Source organism: Pogona vitticeps, chromosome 3, assembly GCF_051106095.1.
Source record: "Pogona vitticeps strain Pit_001003342236 chromosome 3, PviZW2.1, whole genome shotgun sequence".
Lineage (NCBI taxonomy): Eukaryota > Metazoa > Chordata > Lepidosauria > Squamata > Agamidae > Pogona > Pogona vitticeps.
In genome coordinates, this window is record NC_135785.1 from 31979662 (window position 1) to 32002130 (window position 22469).

The following is a 22469-nucleotide window of genomic DNA, read 5'->3' on the forward strand; positions in this document are numbered from 1 at the left end:
CATTCTGCCTTCAGCAGTGGCTATCTGGATGCCATTTAGAAAGTCATAAGCAAAATCTTGTTTGGCATAGTTAATAGGTTTAGGCCACTGATCTAGAATATTATCAGCGTGGCAATTGATCCCCTCAATCTGGGCCTAGACAGCGAGCATAGTTTTAGAAATGGCTGCAAGACTTTTATTCAGGCATTACTTGGACAATTGGTCAACACAACTTTACAGGTGATCAATGCTGGACCCGGTGTTCCTCCCAGCCCCTCATACTGTTGAGGTATATCATCTGCAGCAAGGATGCTTTTCTGCATATGTAGAAGCAGGGTTCTAAGCTGCAGAGAGTGCCTATATATATATATATATATATAGGCACTCTCTCTATATATATAGAAAAGGTAGGTATCCCTAAACAAATGAGGGGGCAGAAAGAACCACAGAAGATTAAGTCATGGATAATTCATGACGCCTTAACATAGGACTCACATTTCAGCAAATGTCTTGAAAAACAATGATTTCGCAGTATTTCTAATTTGATGGGAATGGGGAAATATCAGTGTGGAATGTATGATAAAAAAATAATAATAATTGTGTGCTGTCGTCAGTTCTGACTGATGACACCCCTTTGCATGGTTTTCTAGGTCTAGTATTCAGAAGTGGTTTGCCACTGCCTAAGGTCATCCTGAGCCCGTGAAGCTTGCTGAAAGCCACACTGGTTGGCTCTTTTGGAATTCACAGTGGGGACCTGAATTTCCCATCTCTGACTCCACAGCCAGATACTTAACTCACTGAGCTATCCAGCCATCTTAAGAGTTATGACCTTAGTACTATTTCCTTGGCCTCCCCATCCCCCAAATGAACCATGAAGAAAGCAAGAAGAGGTCATTGGGGATCTTGAACCATATAACTCTTAACTGGACTTCCGAAGTATCCATCTACAGTGCAAGGGGATTTATGGCAGTACTTTGGATTTTATAAAGGGTACCCTAATTTACAAGCAGCCAGAGTTCTGAACTTGCAAAGAGCATTTTGAAATGACACAATCAATTAACTTTTAGCATCAGTCATCTTTCTCTTTTATATCAGTCCTAACTCAAGGTGTATTTGAAGAATGAAAATATATGTCCCCTTTTGAGATCACTGTAAGGCTGAATTCTCACTATTAAAGCACTATTGGCACTATTAAAACAAAAGCAACAGCACTGGATGAGGAAGAGGTTGTATTTTAGAACCTAAGGCTTGTTAGAATGTCTTTCATCAAAGCAATTTAGGAAAAGCCAAGCTCAGAAACTTTTTCTTCTTTAATTTGCCTGGTCATAACACTATTCTCTCTCTCAGGATTCAGATTCCGTGGTCTCTGTCCATTGCCAGAGGAAAAGTGAAGTAATACCCCCCATGCCAGTTCACAGAAAAGGGAAGATCATTTTCATGCTTTTTCCTGATGGCTCCATCTCCATCTCCCAGATTTATCAGTGGGTTGGGCATATCATTCCTTCATTGAAAACATTTTTGCCCCACCTAAAAAGAATCCAAGGCAGCCTATCTCATTAAAAAGAAACAATATTAAAAGCTAAAAGCAAAAAAATTAAACAGACATTTTAAAAATAGTAGATAAAAGCATTATTTAAACAGATAAACCTATTCTATTCTTCTACTGTTTGGTTATGCTGTGTCTGGCTGCCAAAAGTAGAACTATAATCAACTCTTTATAAGGATGTTTATCGTTGCTGCCCAGAAAGAGATGCAGCAGAACCAACAATAGATATAGATGGCATATCTGGTTAGTAATATTTCCATTTTCCTTACAGATCAAGTCTAGTATTAAGCTGGCAGAGCCACAACATATGGGAAGAGGAACCCAGGCTAAAATTTCTGTTTCCACCTGACCCAACTTTCTAGTCCTCCACACTCCCCTTTATGCACCAGCTGAGGCCAAAAAACCATAGGAATAGTTAACCTTATTTCTGAATGGTCTTATTTTGCATTCCAATGTGGTCATGCAGGTTTATTCTTAAGGACTATGGTCCATTCTTTTTTCAATGACTATACAGAAATCTGATTCAAAAATCAAACTAAGATTCTACCACTTGGTTTGAAAACAACACCGTTACTGAGATGAATGAATTGTAAAAAATGGATTCTTTGTCTCCTTTCCCCACCTTCCAAGCTTTTGCTGCTCCAGTCCTGTGAGCCAACTGAATCTCCAATTGCAAACATATCTAGTCAGGTATAGAAAGAAGATATGTATATCTCTTTGAGACTGGGAACTTTTATTTGGTTTTGCTTGATTTCTCCCATGGTGTAAATCCAAGAGTGCATTCATGTACTCAGTCTGAAATATGGCTCACATGCATTTATTCATATTCTCCAGTCTGGTAGTTTACTTGGCATGGACAGAAATGTCATTTATCTGGAACCTAATGCTGTCTGAAGGTGTTCCACTCTTGACTGGAAAGTAGGCTTCATTCATTTTTGCCATCTTTTGCAACACTTCCTGAGTTTGGAAGATTTGCCTTTTAAAAATATTCTTGCCAGGAGATATTAGTAACATTTGTTGACTGCACAGTAAGGAACTTTCTAAAACACTTCATTCCATAAATGAAGATTGCAGCTGCATTAATGCTCTGAGAAGAACAGGAGAAAACAATAAAAATTCCTTTAAAACCAAAGCTAGAATTCTTCCCCCGCTCAAACATTAACACCTTAGTTTTCCTGCATGTTAAAAAAAAACACCAGTAATTTAAAAGTTTTAGGACACTTTAGAAACCCACCATAAAAATAATCATATATTATTCTATCCTTCTGTCCAGTTTAGTTGCTAAAAACCTACCTAAAAAGGCCAGTCTTTACCTTTCACGGGGTGTACAGCAGGGGTGGGGCTCAACCTAATACCCTGAGGTAGAAATGCTTAGATATCCTTTTAAATTAGCTCTCCGTAATATTATGCATAAAATTTAATGGCACATGCTTGAAAAGTGTAACAGAACTACAGAACTGCTGATCATCAACAGCATGAGAGAGAGAAAGCAACCTCAGAGGAGGACAAAGTGCCCACATGATTTGCACATTTTTCCAGCAGTGTGAGAGAGGATGAGAATCCCCATTTGGCAAAGGGAAAGTAGAACACAATTGGCCTCTTATTCAGGAGATAATAAAAGTCATTTCTTCTTCGTGGTCTCTGTGAATGTACACGAATTCACAGATGACCACTTGAAGAAACAGTCATTCCCATGCTCAGAACATCTTTGTGGGAGTTTTATGGGGTGATATTTCATTTCAGTTCATTTTTGCAGAATTTGCCAACATTTATAAACTTCATATTTGGAATGGGAGAAAAACTTCAATTGAATGTAGTAGGAAAAGATGAAACAGGCAGGATTTTCCCCAACCCTAAAGTACATAGGCGGATCATGCTGAATGTAACAGAATTTTGGAGCATTTACTTTACTGTTTTCCAATAGTGAAGTCAGTCATCCCAATTTGACCTCAGCAGTCAATAAACCTGGCTTCATTACACTGAAAATGTGACCCACATTGCATGGTACCTGGCCTCGTGAAAGTAGCAATAGAGAAAATAGAGTGTGCTGTTTAACTGCAAGAGAGACAAAGCGCTGATATAATTTCAGTTCTACCAGAGTCAATTAAGAAATATACATTCAAAATACCTTTTTAAATGCCTGCTGCCAGTTAATTTCAACTTATTGGAAAGAAGTTTTGAGTACAGCTACTTAGACGTTGTATTTGTTCATTGCTCTACTTTTTCATCACTTTTTCTTCTTCTGTCCTTCATTTAACATTCAGCTCAGGCTGAATTCTTTCGGCATGCTGTAGTGCTTATGCTTCTTAGTATGCACTACTAGGTGTCCAGGATTTGATTTTTCTAAAATAGTTTAGTTTAGCTGTTTAACTGCTAGACAGCAATGCACATGTGAAGCAGATAAATATACTGGCCTGAAGGTTTGCCCATTGCTTTCTAATCTCTTTTGGCCTAAGTTCATAAAGTTGTTAGAGCCAACCACACTGAGTTCAAGCAATGTGCATTTAAGAGAGTCTGTATCCAAGAGTATATTATACACATCACAATTTGGAAAGCAATCCTCTGTTGCTAAGTAGAAAATGTTTGGAGATTTTGGCTTGAAACTGAACACTGCAGGATTCTCTTCTACTATTGTGATCTTTTGGTAAGATCACTGTTCCCCTGTTCAGCAGGAACTCAGTTCACATACACGCTGTCGCCTAATTTCTGAAAAGTTAGGTTCATTCACAGAATTCAAATGCTGGTGGTAGCCTCGTACAACACCCTGGTCTAGTACCACACCCTGGTTGATTCAAGAAATCCAGGGCAAAGGATCAATATTTCCTTCTGCTTAGAAAACCTTCTACCCTGGAGGATAACCAATATCTAATTTAGGACTCTTTGTTGAGACTTTCTTCACTTAATCAAGGAACAATGCATCACGACGTACAAAAGTACTTTTTTTAGAAACATAATTTTCCCTGCATCTGTTTGAAGATTTGCAGTGCTGGAGAACCAAACACCCCTCTGGACAAATGGTTCCATTGTTGAGTTGTTCTTACCATCAAGATATTTCTCCTCCTATTCAACCCAATCCTTGCAGTATTCAAAGAATGAATACAAAGGGAACCTCATATACAGTAACAGGAATGAAACCTAATTAGAAGAGGGCTGGTACAGCATTTTGTATCGGAAGTTTCTTTAAAGCCTGGGTGCTTATCTTTGCCCATTCCCAACTGACTCCAGAGCTTCCTGGCTTCATGTGAAGGTGTGTGCATGTGTGTTGTGGTTGTGCAAGGTCAGTGTGAGTGAAGGAAGGGGACTGGAAAAAGAGCTGATGAGTACATGGGCTTGGGCTCAACATGCTATTTCCTGCCAGACAAGCGTAGAGCACTGTGACTCATAAGCCTTTTTATTGTGCAACTCCTGGCAGCAGAGATGCGGGATCTGGAAGGAATAAACTCTCCATGGATAGATTCCTCAAGCCCCAATGACAGCACAGAGCCTAGGAAATTTCCCACATGTCACGTGTGCAGGATGTGAGACTGAAAGGGCTTGGCACCAACTGCTACAGTTTCTGGATACATTTTACTATCTACTTGTTAGTAAATTACCTGCTAGCCATGTTTCAATCAGATTCCAGATCAGTTTACCCAGATTCCCAGTAAGATGGCTCAAAAGTCATTCTAGTGTCCCTCAACTTCCTCCTGCCTTCTATCTGTGACATCACAAGGACCGCACTTCTTCTTAGGCTTTGGATCAGAAATCTCAAGGAATAGGATGGTGCTGATCTGGCAACCCTACCAAAAACCTCTCTCATTCTGTACTATACATATTTGGTATCCTGTGCCTTTCCAAATTCCTTAATGTGTAACGCTGGAATAAAACCTTTCTCACTGTTCTACAATTCATCATTACATTCACATACACCCAAGTGTTCTGAAAACCTCAACAGAAGTCAAGGAATTTGAACAGCCAACTAATAAAAAGCCAGGAGTAAAATGATCTATATAAAGCCATGGGTGAGGTTTATCTTTCAAGATTTCGATCTGGACCTCAATGGTAACAACACTGAGCTGTATCTTTCTTGCGTTTCTCCAAATGCTAGATATAATGTAAAGCCTTTTACCAGGAAAAGAGTGTTCATGTAAAGTAAGTTTGTATTAATCCTTTCCAGATTTTACCACCCATGCAAAGCCAAAATAATGTTTTCAATGCGCACATCTACATCTGCTGATGTACTTTTACTGGACATAATTTGAAAGCATTTCAGTTTATATCTAGTTTTATTTACTGGATTTATTTGTTTATTTGCCATAAACAGTTTGTGTTCCTCTAAAGCCATGTGCAAAACAGCAGGGCAGAACTGTTTTTTCCCTCCCCCATAAAGGAAAGCTACCATTTACATTAATAGAATAGGATTAGTGAGGTCTTTGGAAGCATGGAAAAGGGAGAGATACTCGGGAACCTAGTCCAACAAAATAATCAGATAGACACTTCAGGTTTGGACCCGGAAACCATCTGGTTTGACTTCTGCATTTTGTGGGCCAATAACCCAATCCAGAGACCCAAGCCAAGTTCTTATGAAGTTATGCATGCAATGTAAATAGCACTATTAGAACAATGTTTGCAGTCAACTATCCTCCCTCCTCAATATTTAAGTTTTAAAAGAATCTACATCAACAAATAGCAATATGAATATGGCAAACAGCTTTGAAACCACATGTCACACAAATACTGTATAGCCATTATAGAAGCCCTTAGTCAAGGTTGTCAATGGAGGAGAACTGAATACACAAAGAGAAAGTGTTCTTACCCATTCCTTTCTCTTCCCTCTTAGACCACAGGAAACTGATGAGCTTGAAGAGGTTTATTTTTTTTCCCTTCACACAGAGGAAAGCAGTCCAGCTTGGTTCTTTTCCTGTACTCTTCGTCATATTTCAAAGGAAAACACCTTTTTAGCAAAAATGAAACAAACCAAACATAGGATTGTGGCACCAGTAAAACTAACAGATTTATTTCAGTTTGATTCATATTTGTGGAACAACAGCACCATGCCATCAAGTTACAGTTACCCTTTCCAGGGCTTCTAGGTGTAGAATACTCAGAGGTGGTCTGAGTATTCTACAGTCCATTTATTCAGGAGCACCTGAAACAGATACAGCCACCACACTCTTTAGCAGAGTGACAGATTTGGAACAGGCCCTGCAGCTGTCCTGTTGGATCTCACAAATAGTCAAATAGAAGTGCTTAGCAGTGAATGCCCCTGTTCATGACCAGAGGCAGTTCAATTGGGCCTCTGCTTGTCAGCTGCTATGATCAAGAGATTTAAAAGCCCCAACTTACTGGCACCTCAACCATCTGCAAGTCAGCTTACAGGAGACAAAGGCAATGGCAGCAGTATGATATCTAGATCCTTTAAAATACACCCTTTCCTTCCAATCAAAGAACTGAATCAGAAGTCCTCTTATCCCAAAAGCTTGTGTAAACAGCACCACATTCCTATACCACCCTTTTTGCTTTTCTGACTCCACACCTGTCCTGCCTGGGTTCCATCAGGGAGCTTTCGGGATAGGACAGGGGATGTAGTATTGGGGATAGTTCTGAATAAGCAGTTTGGTGTAGCTGATTCCAGAAGGTACAGAGGGGAACTGAGGCATCTTGAGTCTCTGTATGTAGATACTTTATACAGTTATTGCAGCTGGATACCACGTTAAACGTCACATCTCAGTCTTAAGGAATCCTGGAATTTTTAGTTTTGTATGTTATAGTGTGGCACTGGAGATCAGAGGAGTGCCTTAGACTTCTGTAACGGAGGATTCTGAGTACTTCACCAAATTACAGGATTCTGTACGATGGAGCCATAGCAGTTAAAGTGGGACAAGATTGCCCACCACCTCCAGATAATCACTTCTATGTAGTATCCTCGTTGATGAAAAAGGGAAAGGTGCTAAGCCACCACTGCTCTGGCCTGAAGGTGAGAGCTTCTTCTTTGTATTGTGGCTTCCTGTCTTCAAACAAGCCCTACCATGAAGCAGAGTCAAGTGGTTGGTCACATTTCTATTACCAGAAAGGAGAAAAGGCTCCTGTGTAGTCGTTCGCATCAGGTGCCAAAATAACATGGCTACAATGGGACACTAATATGTGTCTTATAATCTAAAAGTAATCTTAGAACTGCAGAGTTGGAATTGACCCGATGGACAATCAAGTTGCTTAGCTCCTGTCAAGGAAAACCAGTGGGGGAATCAGACCCACAATCTACCCAAACCACTGAGCTATCCAGCAGAAGAAGGGCACCATTTGCTATTGTGCCTCAGGCGGTAATATGTCATGGGCCTCGCTTGCTCTTTACTGTCAAAGTCATAGGCTATTCCTTGACCACATAAAGTCCTTGTCTCTCTATGTTTACAGTTTAGAATCTCACATTTATAGCTCAACTCACCAATGCCAAAGAGGTTCCATCTTTTTTCACAGTACATGTAACATGGTCTTCTATCAAATGAAATATCACCTCTTCAGGAAAACATATTTTTCACTGACAACCGAATCATTCATTCAGTCTGAAGGCTGACCTGTTACTTCTTATCAGAGAGTGCTCTAATGTGTCACTCCTGAAACTTACCAGGTGTTAAAAAACATGGTAGGTTTTCTAGTAAGACACAGATTTCTTTCTAAAGATAAAGAGCTGAAACTTTATTATTCTAATTACCTATCTAGAGTTGGAGGAAAATGTAGCTAACAGAGCATGTTGAAAATTTTGAAAAGAGGAATAATGTTTGTTATCTCTAATGTTTTACAGCATAACCTCGTACTCAAGAACAAAGCTTTGAAAAGTTACATTTTTTTTGAGCTACGGCTCTCAGGATCCAAACAAACATTTCAGATAACTTTTAATTATAGCTGAAAGTGCATTAGTGTTAGAAAGAGGGGACTGAGGCAGTCTGTCAGTTTGCAAAATCAGACTTCAGAGGAAACCATCCAAGATAGCAAGCAAATTTGCATATTTTCACTGGTGAGAAGAATTCATGCTAATTTTGCCCTCAGAGGTTATCTATAGCAGTGGTTCTTAGCCTTTGTTACTCTGATGTTTTTGAACTGCAACTCCCAGAAACCCCAGCCAACACGGTGGTGAAGGCTTCTGGGAGTTGCAGTCCAAAACTCCTGAGTAACCCAAGGTTAAGAACCAGTGATCTATAGTATCCATTCCTGCACTCAGAATCTCCAACCAGCATGGTGAAATATCTGTGGGAACCATTGAATAGTGTCTTTCAGCATTTTCTTAATGTCTTCAAGCCCTGGAGTAACCCTGCCCATAAAGGCTGGTCACAGGACCTTATAAAAAAGGAAGAATTATAAGGCAATGTGCTGTACCAGTTGAGCCTTGCTTAAGCAGCAAGGCCTTCTTGAACTCTGGCATGTTCTTGCTCATTCTCAGAGTTGCTTCGCAAACATACATCCTGGTTTGTCCTTCAATTTGGCCTTATTCCTTGTCCTGACTACTGGCTTTAGTGCACCATTCCTGGCTTACTTCAAACTACTGCAAGCCAATCCTTGATATGCGGGCACCAGAATGTTCTTATTGGTGTCATATACATATATTACTGCCTGAAGGACAATATGATACATATATAATGTAAAATGATGATGCTACATTTAAGGCTGAGACAGTGAGGGCACTTCTTCTAGAGTCCACTAGATGGTGCACATGCCAAAGGCAGTCAGCTCTTCCAAGAACAAAAATATGATACCTTTGCAAAATAAAAAAAATAATTTTAAAAAGTAAGTGTGTGCAAGTGTGTGGGTGTACTCTGGCTGCACTGAGGATTACCCACAATGCTTTCCTAGTGAAAAAAAAAATAGAATCTGATCCCAGATGCTCCTAACTTTGGAAAGCATGGATAAACTGGCAGAGACATTATATATCTGAGCATATACTGGTGCCAATCTTGAGGGTGGTCTAAAAATATAGGGGAAAATGTTGGCTGTTCAGATATTCTTCCTGTACAAAGCCAAGTAAGTCAGAAGAAGGGAGGGAGCCAGTCTTATTATGTCAAATGCAAAATTGAGTGGCGACGGCAAAATATCTCAGTTTTAGTGTCCTTGCATTTTCCTGTGTTTTCCTCCCTCTTATTTTTGTGTTTCCTGTTCACATTAAAATTTGTGCGAATTTTTGTTATGTATTTTTCCAAATGTACACACTTATTTATGCCTTTGACCTAATTTATACAATTGTCCCCATTCATTAAGCATATACAGGTACATGTGCACATTTTCTCCTAGTTCTATGTGTTTTTAGCTCAGAGTTTTGTTTTGGGTCCACTTTATTTCTCCCAAAGGCCCTGTAAGCCTTGCAAGAATGTGAATTCTTGAGACTGCTTTCCTCAGTTCCATGGCCTGGCTTCTTCATTTTGACCCCTGCCTGCCTGCCTCTGCTATTCCTCTTCCTCCTGCCCTCTACATTTCCTTCCTACTCTTTTTGCTTCTGTGGCTCTCAGTGGTTTTCAAACATTATTCCTTTGAGGTATTCCTTTGACTAGAGATGGGCACAAAATGAACCAAGAAGAAGAAGAAGAAGAAGAAGAAGAAACAACAAAAACAACAACAACAACAACAACAACAACAACAACAACAACAACAACAACAACAACAACAGCAACAACAACCATGAATCAGGCTATTTCGTGGTTCATCTCTGGGTGCTTCAGAATAACAAACGTGCCCAGAACAAAATGAAATGTCAGGCTATTACCAGCATTAGCAATTTGTGCTCTTCATTTTTGGACACATCACCCCTGGCCAGACAGCCTGATGCCACTCAACCATTTTCCTAGGCAATGCTGACATGGACCTAGAGAAAAATTTGTGCAGGATTGATTGTCAGGTCAGTCACAGAGCTCCAAGTTCACTCTCTGAGAGCAAGTGGTTAAAGGAACCACACCCTGGGCAGCTTAGCTTCTAGTTTCACTTTTGCAGAGCCAGGTTAGAAGGGGAGGCTTAGCTAGCTAGTTTGTTTATCCTGCCCCCTTTCTGTTCCCTCCCCAGTGCACATCATGATGAGCAACACACTGTCTCAAGTTTTGTTACATGAATTACTCATTTAATTTTCCCCAAGCCAGCCGTTAAAGAGCACTTTCAGGGGGTGGTGTGACCTGCTTTGAGTAGCTATAATGGTGATGTCCCAAATCCAAACTTTGCCAAACATGGTGGGGGTGGGGAGGAGAGTCAGCTGAAGAATTACAGTGGTCCCCTGCATGACGACGATAATCCGTTCTAGGAAAATTGCTGTTTAGCAAAATCGTCATCATGCAAAATCAGTTTCCCCATTGGAATGCATTGAAACCTGTTTAATGTGTTGCAATGGGGAAAATACCTCGTCATCCAGCAAAGATTGCCCATAGGGAAGCCATTTTGTGAGCTCCAATCAGCTGGAAAAAATGGCTGCCCTGAGAAGCATGGGTCCAGAAAAAACAGGGCAGCCATTTTGTGTAGCCGGAAAAATCGTTGTCTTGCAAGCAAACGGTTTGTGAAGCACGTACCAGATCGATGTCCAGCGAAAATCCCTCATTGGAATGACTGTTTTGCGAATCGCTATAGCAATGACAAAAAGTCATCGTAATGCGGATTCATCATTCACCGGGGGCATCATCTTGTAGGTACCACTGTACTGCAAGTGTGGTGTCTCTAATGCACTCAAGAACCGTTCTCATGCTCCTGGAACTTCAGAATCACAAATCACATAATGATTCATTTTGTCAGAATGTTTGTGGAAGTTTGTGGTTCCAGAACAGCAACAAACCATGAACAGTCATGAACCACTATATTCCCAGTTCATGCCTATCTCTGCTTATGACTCATCTGCTGTGAATCCCTGCTTGCTAGATTTAGAGAATTTTCTGTGTGCACAGACTGTTCATAACTCTTGCCAGGCTGTAACCTGTTCACACGTGTTAAGCATTAGCTCCATTGGTTATTCCACATGTTTTAGTTCCAGGTGAGATAGACCATGTTATTTTGGGTTGTGATTAGATTTGTGAACTCCAGGATAAAGACAAGCAAAGCTGATTCAGACTCAATGTGCATGATTAGGATCTGTAAGAGATTTTATTTTGCTAAGGGCCAGTCTAGTTGTGACTTTAATTACACCATTTAGGTTTCCAAAGCTGAATGGCTCCTGGGAGAAGTGGTGGTGCATAACCCTTTGCCTCACCACTAATATATCCACTGGAAGCCCTGATTTCCCATTGGAGTCAACAGGCACTTCTCCCCTCAATACAAAGAGAAGATGCAAGGAACTTATTTCTAACTGGGAACAGTGTCTCAGCACCAGTGTTTTAATACATTCAAAAGCAGAGCAAAATATAAAATACAAGTTATTAGCATAATAGTCAACATATACCTTCTACTATTTCAACTAGATAACAAAGAACACTGAACTTTACTCAAGGTAAAGGTTAAGGTTCCCCTTGACAATTTTTGTCCAGTCGTGTCCGATTCTAGGGGGCGGTGCTCATCCCCATTTCCAAGCCATAGAGCCAGCATTTGTCTGAAGACAATCTTCCGTGGTCACATGGCCAGTGCGACTTAGACAAAGAACGCTGTTACCTTCCCACTGAGGTGGTCCCTATTTATCTACTTGCATTTGCATGCTTTTGAACCGCTAGGTTGGCGGGAGCTGGGACAAGCGACGGGCGCTCACTCCATCACGTGGATTTGATCTTACGACTGCTTGGTCTTCTGACCCTGCAGCACAGGCTTCTGTGGCTTAGCCCGCAGCGCCACCACGTCCCTTTACTCACAGGTACATAAATTATGTCTGCTTCATTGATAATCTGAGAACTGTGGGAAACATTTAGGGAAAAGGAAAAATTTGTCTGATCTCATTGATTTTCTTTTCGAAAAATTGCATAATTGAAACAGGAAATATCACAATAAAAGGAAACAGGCAGAGTAAATCAGAGCTGGCTGGATAGCTCAGTGGGTTAGGTGTCTGGCCATGGAGCCAGCGGTTGGGAGTTAGATTGCCCGCTGTGCTTCCTGGGAGAGGAGCCAGCCTGTGCAGTCACGGGCAAGCTGCAGAGTTCCAGGACACCCCCCAGGCAATATTCCCTCTAAGCTGTGTGGGAGTGCGCAGCTCCATCAGGTACGTGCAGCCAAGCGAGTGTGTCTGCCCATTTGCTTCTGTTTGTGGCTGGAATTCCACGCACAGGGGGCAGAGCTTCCACACAGAGCTCCAGAGAATTAGAGGGAATGTTGCCCCCAGGAGGAGGGAATGGCAAACCACTTCGGTGTATTCTCTACCTAGAAAACTCTGGAACCTTTTCCAGGATTTTCTAGGTTCAGAGGACTCAGAAGTGGTTTACCGTTCCCTACTTCTGGAGGCACAGTGGAACTGTGCAGCTTGCCCAAGGCTATACAGATTGATACAGATTCCCCAGAGGTAAACGTGGGAATAAAAACGAGTATAATAAACGGGCTTCGCAGCATATCCTGGCTCCTCAGTCAGGTACCCAAAAGATTAAACTATGTGTTAAAATACATTTTGTTTGGCCCTAAGTAGGGGCTGCTTTGATTGTTGTAGAAAAATGCTGCAGGAAAGGATATTGAACCCTTCAACTCGTATCTCTTTCATGACATAAACTCTTATCGCCCACACCCCAAATGTTAGTACTGTCTGAAGAGAGGAGAAAGGTGCAGTGCCATATCAATCTGTTTTCTCTCTGCAGTGTTCATAGCAGCTGGTAGGGAGTATTGTATTTGGAACTGAAAGGAAGGGCTATAGTCTCAATCTCATGTTTGGCTTGGCTGGAGGATGGACACGAAAGCCCTGCGCAGGATAAAATGAGAAAGGCAGCAATGCAAGACATTCACATCCTTTCCAGAAAGCTTCTTTCTGTATAGATAAGAACCAGCACAAATACTCCCCCACCCTAAGAAAAAAATGGGCACACTAGGCAAAAAGTGAGCACATAGGAATTAAACAAATGAATGGTTGAGAAAAAAAAACTTCATCGACAACTGGTGTCTTACCTTCCTAATTATTTTGCTTTTCATTATAGAGGGCTAAATCTAATTTTTGTACCAGCAGTGAGTCAATGCAGCTTATGTTGGTGTTGATGGAACAACTTTCATCCATTCAAAGTCTCTGTTCTGGCAGAGACTAACGACTGAATTTAGCAGGAATTTTATATGCAGGCATTTTTGTTCTGATATTCAGTGTGGTGTAGTGGATAGATTAGACTTCAGCAAGACCTGGATTCCAGTTTCCACTTAGCCATGGAAACTAACAGGGGGTGGATGGAGAATTCCTAGTAAAACCATTTCTTATAGATTTTATTTACTTTGAACGCCCTGCTAGGGTCTCTGCAAGTTATTTTCGACTTTGCAACTCGTATAATAACATCTCTGTTCATTGAAGTTGCGACTATACAGCAAGGAAAAGCTGAATTTACCCGCATTCTCTTGCTGTGGAGTCACAACAGGGAATTCAGTTCTCTTCAATTTAAGAAGCCACACAATCAAAGAAGCCTTGTTATTGCAGTGCTATGGAATTGCCTATAGATGGCGCTGGTTCAAAGGAACTACCTTAGGAAGACTTTTCCTTCCTTGATTCCTCAATTATTCATCGTATCTTGCCTACCAGGGGTGCTCAGTTAAACTGTAAAATAAATAAATAAGTAAACAGGAATTCTGATAATTGATGAGAAGCTGGTTGTTCTGGGTTTTTCGGGCTCTTTGGCCGTGTTCTGAAGGTTGTTCTTCCTGACGTTTCGCCAGTCTCTGTGGCCAGCATCTTCAGAGGACAGAAGTTGTTAAAAAAAGAGAAAAGTGTCTTGAAAAAGAAGCTTTGCTGAGAGATTGACAACTGGTACTGTTTATGTGTCTCTCTGCGTGTGCTCAGCTTGTGAGGTGAGGGGGAGGGTGCTTTGGCAAAGCACTGCTTTGTGTGTGTGAGTGCATGGTGCAGCTTGCCTTTCCTTTCCTCATTGATTCAAGCAATCACATGCTTGAATTAATCCAAAATAATTCTTTAAAAAAAAAAAAAAGCAGAAGGTGGTGCAGTGGTAAAACTGCAGTACTGAAGTCAAGATTCTGCTCTTGACCTGAGTTCAAACCCATAGGACTTAGGAAGCTGGGTCATGGTTGACTCAGCTTTCCACTCTTCCTAGGTCAGTAAATTGAGCACCCAGCTGCATAATTAAATTGCAAATTGCCAAGAGAGTGATCCAAGGAACATGGGGGGTAGCTTATAAGCAGCACAATTTTTTTTTCTAATGGGGAGGAAAACCTGTAAATTGAGAGTAAGGTGCTCCAGACTGATTCACATTCCCCATTATGTCACGTGATCAACAGGGGGAAAAATCTGAGTCAGCCAACCCCAAACCTGTTGTATTTCCCACATTTTGGTCCTATGCAGTTAGGCTCTAGGTAAGAGGCACCAACAATTGTTGGTATGCAATAATGACTTTTGTCTACCTACAGCAGTTGTTTTCAAACATGATTCTAAAGGTGAACCTGGACACATCTGTTAGTTTATTCAGGAAAGAGCCTCAGCTTGCAAAAGACTCAAACATCATAGCCACAGTGTGGTACCAGTTTCCTTCAACTGACAACAGTTAGAATGAATCAGCTTTGTAAGGTTGGACAGAACATAAAATTGTGGTTTATTCCAGACCAAAAGCCTTCCACTTTCTTTCCCTACATATGGAAGCAAGGGGAAGCAAGGGGGCCCAAAAATCGCTGCAGCTTGTTCTAATACTGAGCCATCCTTGGCATGGAGCCATTATGCTGTTACATGCAAGCCAGCATCTAGGCGTAGCTGGGACTGATAATGTATTTTCTCCTTTTGTAAATGTAAAAGCAGGGAGGGTGCACATTTCGCAGAAAAAAGGGGGAGAGAGCCAGGAAACCCCTTTTCCAGGCATCATTATTTTATTTCAAATGGCAGTCTCATTGCATTGAACTTTATCTAATCTAATTGTGTGCTGTCAGGTCGGCTGTGACTTAGGGTGACCTTTTTCAGGGTTTCGTAGACATAGAATACATAGAAATTCCCTTTTTTTCCTGGAAGCTCCCTAGGATTCTGCAACTTGCCCATGGCTACACAGGCTGGCTTTTCCAGGATGCCTAGTAGGGAACTGAACTCTCAACCTCTAGCTCTACAACCAAATACCTTACTCATTGAGCTGTTCAGCTATCTTCTCACTGTATGCAAGAATACAAGCCAGCCTGTGTAGTCATGGGCAAACTGTAATAATTCTGCATTTCCCAGGAACGATTCAGAAAAATTCAGAGTTTGTGTGTGTGTCTTTTAAAATCACCTTTCCTTACGTGTTGCAATGACACACGACAAGCTCTGTTCATTTTGCTCTGTTCATCTTGCTCACATTTTGGGGGCACACGGCTGAACAAATCCTGCTTGTGAATAAATGCCAGCACCTCGACCAGGGAAAAGGAAGGAATGAATAGACAGCTTGGCTTACCTGCAATGTGCCAGGTTGCACTAAATACATTTACTTTCCTGCCTACATCTTAATTGTGTTTTTAATACACTTTTCCCCACACACTTCAATTCTATTCATTCATTCGCACCAACACACACACACACACACACACACACACACACACACACACACACACACACACACACACACACACACACACACACACACACACACACACACACACCAATCACTCCAACAAATATTTCTTGGCAAGAAAAAAAGGCCTCTTTCCCCTACCTGCATCACAGAAACCCTGCTGTGGGGTGAGGAGAGAAAGAATTAGCTCCCCATCTAGCCCAGGTAAATGTCAAGGTATGAATGCCAGCACACAGTAGCAGAAAGAGGCGGATGAATATTTTGCCTCCCTATCTGCCACAGTCTGGAATTGAGATGGGAGGAAGGGATAAGCACTTCCTGGTGGAGAATTAAGGGATTCTTCTCTCTCTCCTTCATCTGTCCTTTCCCTCCCAGAGAAGAAGGAGCCCAAAATAACATCCTTCTCACCAGCAGGTTTTGGGTGCTAAAATATGCTTGAGAACGAGCTGCTACAGTAGTTGTCATTGTCCTACTGAGTTGGGCTGCCTCTGCACTGCCTTAATAGTTGGTCCCTTCCCAAATAACCCTGCACCTCACAGGTCCAGTATGAGAAATAGTGTCTACTATACATCTACTTCTGATACCCCTGCAGCAGAGAACTGGCCAAGACAGTCCTAAATCTGGTGCAATCCTCTTGTTCTGTGGGCTCATGTTGCACCCTGTCTGCTCATGTGACTGCTACTCCAGGACAGTATGCCCTGTCTTGCACATGCTGTTCTCGGTCTCTCGCTCTCTCGAGGAGATGAGAAGCAAGACAGTTTTCCTGCCTATGCTTTCCAATCAATTATTCTGTCTGCAGGTCATGTTCAAGCCCAAAACCTTCTTGCTTCTGGACTTTCAGTTTTGAGTCAACCAAGTGCAAGACACATACCTGTGAGTCTTGACACCAGTGTAATAGAGATGAGGAGGGGCAGACATTTTCTCTCTTAGGCTTCCCAATTAGCTAGTGCCCTGTGCTGTGTAGCAGAGAGAGTGACAGGCTAGGACTTAAGAGACCTGGGTTCAAACCCCCACTTAGTCATAGGAACTTACCAGGGAATGGTGGCATTGGTAAAACCACTTCTTAGATAGTACACATATTTTTGAACATCCTATTAGGCATGGATGTTGGCAAGGCTTTAGGTCTGAGTCCCAAATCAGAGTCAGAAATCTTTAATACCAAGTCCTGGGTCCTAAGCCCAAAGTCTAAATCCTCAGGGGGGAAAAGGAGGAAGGGATGGGTGGGTTCCAAGTCAAGAGTCTTGTCCAAGTCAAGTTTCCAGTGTGGCTTATGTCCAACTTAACAGCAACTCCTACAACTTGAGTCCCCATCTCTGCTGTTAGGGTGCTGATAAATTAGATGCAACTTGATAACACAGAACAAATAACACTGTATTGGCAGCTACATCCAATCTAGGAACCTTCTCAACCTGCTTATTAATTTCTGATTTGCAGAAACTCCGATTTACACACACACACACACACACACACACACACACACACACACACACACACACACACACACACACACACACACACACACACACACACACACACACACACACACACACACACACACACACACACCTCTGTTCTCCCATCTCAACATTAAAATGTTCGATGTTATTCTCATTAATCTGTTTGGATCATATGCCACAAGAGTATTCCATCCTTTCTCGCTTCTGCATTGATCTTAATTTCTCAAAGTAGATACTGAAAAGCCAGATGATTTTTTCAAACATGGCAAAGCAGGTTAGGTAGTAAGGGTGCCTGGAGGCAGATCCAGCTACTTTGAAGGAGGACATTGCTTGCCACAGTGTGTGCTATGTGCTTCAGGGGAAAAGGAAAAAAGAAAGAAAAAGAAAATGCTCAACCCCAAAGTGTAATGTAAATACAGCATCCTGTGCACACTGATGTTTCTTTCATCTCTGCATCCTCTTCTAAGACATTGTTTAGGAGGCTTGTTGCAAAATTTTCTGCCATCATATATAAATTTGAAGAGTCATGCATATAAATGAAGTTTGTATGAGAAAGATTCTTGAGCACTTAGAAGCACTAATTGCAGTACTGAAAATCCTTACCTTCTGTAAAGATATTCTGTTTAGCTCCTTGTTAAATATGTTAACAAGTAGTTTGTCACTTTACATTCAAGGAGGTATACATGCTTGGGTTCTGGATCTGAGATAAAATCAGGACTATGAAGGTGAAGGAAGCTCAAATATCTTTTTGAAAAGGTTTTTATGTCAACCCCACCTGCCTCCAAACATGAATTAAAGGGAGAAGTCCACTCATCACAGGGGAGGTTGTTTTAATAGTCCCTAGTGGGGCAGACATGAATTTTGAAATAAAATCTCCTTGAGAAAGATTTAAACCATCCCCACTTATGTGCTATTGAACATAGCATTTAGTTTAGTATGAAATCTTGAGAGATAAGAGTAAAAATGTGAGATGGGGGAGGGAATGCTAACAAAACAGTTAGAAACTCCTTCCAGCAAAGCCAAATTCTCAATCAGGATTTAACCGGGGCTTTGACCTCTCTGATATTGACTTATGATTAGAGATGGGGACGACTCACCATTTTGGTGAGTCACCCCGCTTTGTGAGTTGTCAAAAGTTGATGACTTACGAAACACGAAGTTGCCCCCATGAAGTGACAAATAGCAAAATTATTCATCAATTCGTGGGGGGATTATTAAACAACAACAAGAGGAAGAGGTAGGGGGTGGGGTTTAGGCTGTGGGGGTGGCTGGCTTTGGGGGTGGGTGGCCAACTATCGGTCACCAATCAGCTGATCTGTCGCTGATAGGCAGGATGGGGTTTTTTTGGGTTGTGTGGTTTTTTTAAATATGAAGGATGAATAGAAATGGGTAAATATTCATCCCTTCGTATTTGTGGGGGTCTGTGGAACCCACGAATATTTTAGTTGAGAAAGCTGATCCATTTCTATATTCGTCCCCATCTCTACTTATGATTAAACAAGATGTTAGTCAGACTTCCATAATCACATATGGGGCAAAGAAGATGGATCAGAAAGGTATCAGATCTGTGTAAGATGCAACAGGTTATTCTGGCCTAGTCTTTAGGATGAAGCCATTTTAAGCTGTCTGTAAGACTGTGGGGCTTATTCACCTTGTAATGAAGATGAAACAGGCTCTTAAGCGAACTAACTGGATACTGGCAGTTTGAATAGCCACTAACATTAGAATTCAGTGCCACTTCTTTCCAAACTCCCCAAGCTTGAAAATCTAAATTCATCAGCTATTCCTAAATGATCCTCAGATTTACAATATTTACTTCAAAATGTTGCTAGCCAGTCTGTGTGTGTGTGTGTGTGTGTGTGTGTGTGTGTGTGTGTGTGTGTGTGTGTGTGTGTGTGTGTGTGTGTGTGTGTGTGTGTGTGTGTGTGTGTGTGTGTGTGTGTGTGTGTGTGTGTGTGTGTGTGTGTGTGTGTGTTTTTGCTGGGCAGGCATTGCAATATCTAGTTTTGAGAAGAAAAGGATAATGTCTTGAGTCTATAGAGCACAAGCTGTACATATGCAGGGTTCACTAATGAATGTAAATACAATGAATTTATCCACATTTCAGGATATATGGGAGCATTTTAGGATATGTGGGAGTTGATTGTGCCTCCTGCACATGAAAAACTCTTTTGAAGGGGAAGGAGATATTTGCACTGCTAATCTTTTCAGACCTTCTCACTTACAGTTGCTCAGACACTTTTGAGGGCTTCCAACTGATAGACGGTCCTCACACCTTAACCTTCAATTATATTTATTTCAGGACTGCTTTCCTCCTGCCTTTGTTAGACCTTCATCATCCAGTAATGCACAAATGGAGAATTTCTGTGATTTTTGTCAGCTTCCCCCTGCAGTCACAAAACATAAAGGAATGGAGTACGAACTGTTTTACAAGGTGGCTGTGCTGTCTGTAGTGTATCCCTCTCACTTTCTTAATAACTTTAACAAGAGCAAACCATCAGCAGCCACCTAAAATGTATTTGTTGATTTAATTGATATCTACCTCACTTTTCCCTCAAAAATAGTGCTCAAGCGAATAAATGAAATGACAAACAATATAATGTAAAACATAGCACAGCTGAATTAAAACATGGTGCCAAAATCTAACTGGTGTTAATGTAAGGTTTGTGTGATTTCCTGTGGCCAATTTAGGAGGTGTGGAGCATGTCTTCATTGCATATCTGGTCACATGATGCAACCAAGATGTAACCTAGCACCTCCTTGATAAGCTGCAATTACCTACAGAAAATTATGCAAACCCTACTTGAACACCAGTTGGATTCCAGTTGAAACAAGACTAAAAACAATTAAAGCAATCTTTTTTTTAAAAAAGGCAGTACCTGTCCTTTCCCTGCTTACTAATGTAACTGCCTGACTTAACATAGAAGAAGTATGGTTGTACGTTTGTGAAAAATTTACTTTCATTGCCCACATTATGATGGATAACATCATGACATTAATTGCTATGGTGTGCTATGGTGTTGTATATAAGCAGAACACTTTGCTTTTACTTTAATATTCAAAGATCACCACTGCAGAATCCAGCAATACTAACCCCTAATATATTTGCTTTGCACTGTGTTGTTTGACTAGGAACAAAAATCAGATGTTGTTGGACTATTTTTCCCATAATTCTTTATCATTGGCTTTCCTGGCTAGGGCTTCTGGGAAGGGCAGTTCAACCACATGTGCAGGACCACAGATGCTCATCTAATCAATTACATGATCTTAAAAAGATCATGCAATTGCTTAGATAGGCATTTGTATCTCAGATATATGCATGTAAACTCTAATTAAGTAACATCAAGAAGTAGCAAAAGTAACACACAAGTCCCATCCTAGAAAAGAAAAATCCATCTCTTTCCACAAAGCCTTCCTCGGCTTCAAGAACTGAATCCTTCCATCTGATATTTTGCTAGTGTGTATATATTTTTGCAAGACAACCACAACTGCCAAGTTCTGCAAAGATGCCTAAGATCACAGAACTGCTGTGGGGTCTTGGTTTTCATTCTTACTGACAAGTGCGAATAGCTTTGAAGTGCACACTCATTATTACATAGCTTGGAATTGTACATGTGCTCCTGTTGCTAACTACAATTAAGGAGCTGCAGATGCATTCTGTTGTTTGGCAGTGCAAAGAGACTAGCAGACAGAAGGCAGTCTCACCGCTATCTTCTAGCCCCAATTAGCTTTGTGTGTCTGGACTGCATCTTCTTGTTTTAGTTTGCAAAACTTTAAGAAGACATTTTTGTGCAATTTGGAGAGGAGGGGTATGTGCCAGTGTAGTTATGCTCCTTGAAACCATGAGGAACAGTACTGTACAATTTGTCATATCCAGCAGCAATCCATCCTGCTATTTGTCACAGAATCCTATTCAAACCCTGAAGGCTTCTCATTAATCAAGTCCCCAACTTCTGATCCCTTTCAGTGAGAAATCTTCCCCAATGGTAGGTTTTTCGTGTTTTTGTTGTTTTAAAACAATGGAAGGATATATTTAAAAATGAGATATAAAGGAATACCACATTAGATTCTTCTACCCCAATCTGGCTGGGGGAGAAATGAGTGTGCACTCACCAAAACCAAACCCACATGTAAGGAGAGAAAGAATTTTCTGGTTCCTGGTCAAATACTGCTGTCCAATAAAGTCTGGTCGTTCTTGGTCAAAACTATTTGCTTGACCTGCATAAGTTAGATGTAACATGTGTGGATTAGGGGACGTGGTGGCGCTGTGATTTAAACCACAAAAGCCTCTGCGTTGCAAGGTCAGAAGACCAGCAGTCGTAAGATCAAATTCACATGACAGAGTGAGCTCCCATCGCTTGTCCCAGCTCCCGCCAGCCTAACAGTTCGAAAGCATGTAAAAATGCAAGTTGATAAATAGGTACCACCACGGTGGGAAGGTAACAGCGTTCTGTGTCTAGTCACGCTGGCCACGTGACCACAGAAACTGTCTTTGGACAAACACCAGCTCTATGGCTTGGAAACGGGGATGAGCACCGCACCCTAGAGTCGGACATGACTGGACTAAATGTCAAGGGGAACCTTTACCTTAACATGTGTGGATCACCCATAGTACCAGAGAGCACTAAGCATCCCCCTCACCAAAAAAATAAAAATAAAATAATGTTGCTCAGACCTTCACTGCAAAGTCTACTCTTAATCAGATAGGGTTAATGATGTACCATTGTACTATCTATCCAGTCTATAGACCTCTTAGCTGCATGTTTCAGTGGCCAGAATCTTATTGGCTTTACACAGTGTAAACCCCAAACTGTACAAGTGGTGTGCACAATTATTATGGATGCTGCCCTGCAGTCAGACATCACTATTCTTCAATTAGGCACATGCTAAGGGGGATGACAACAAAAAATT

At 41.3% G+C, this 22469-nt stretch overlaps 1 protein-coding gene across 1 annotated transcript in view; it reads left to right on the forward strand.

Annotated features, from left to right (window-relative positions):
- SLC9A9 (solute carrier family 9 member A9) overlaps nt 1-22469 on the forward strand; it is a 383628-nt gene that overhangs the window by 62643 nt on the left and 298516 nt on the right. The window lies entirely within an intron of this gene.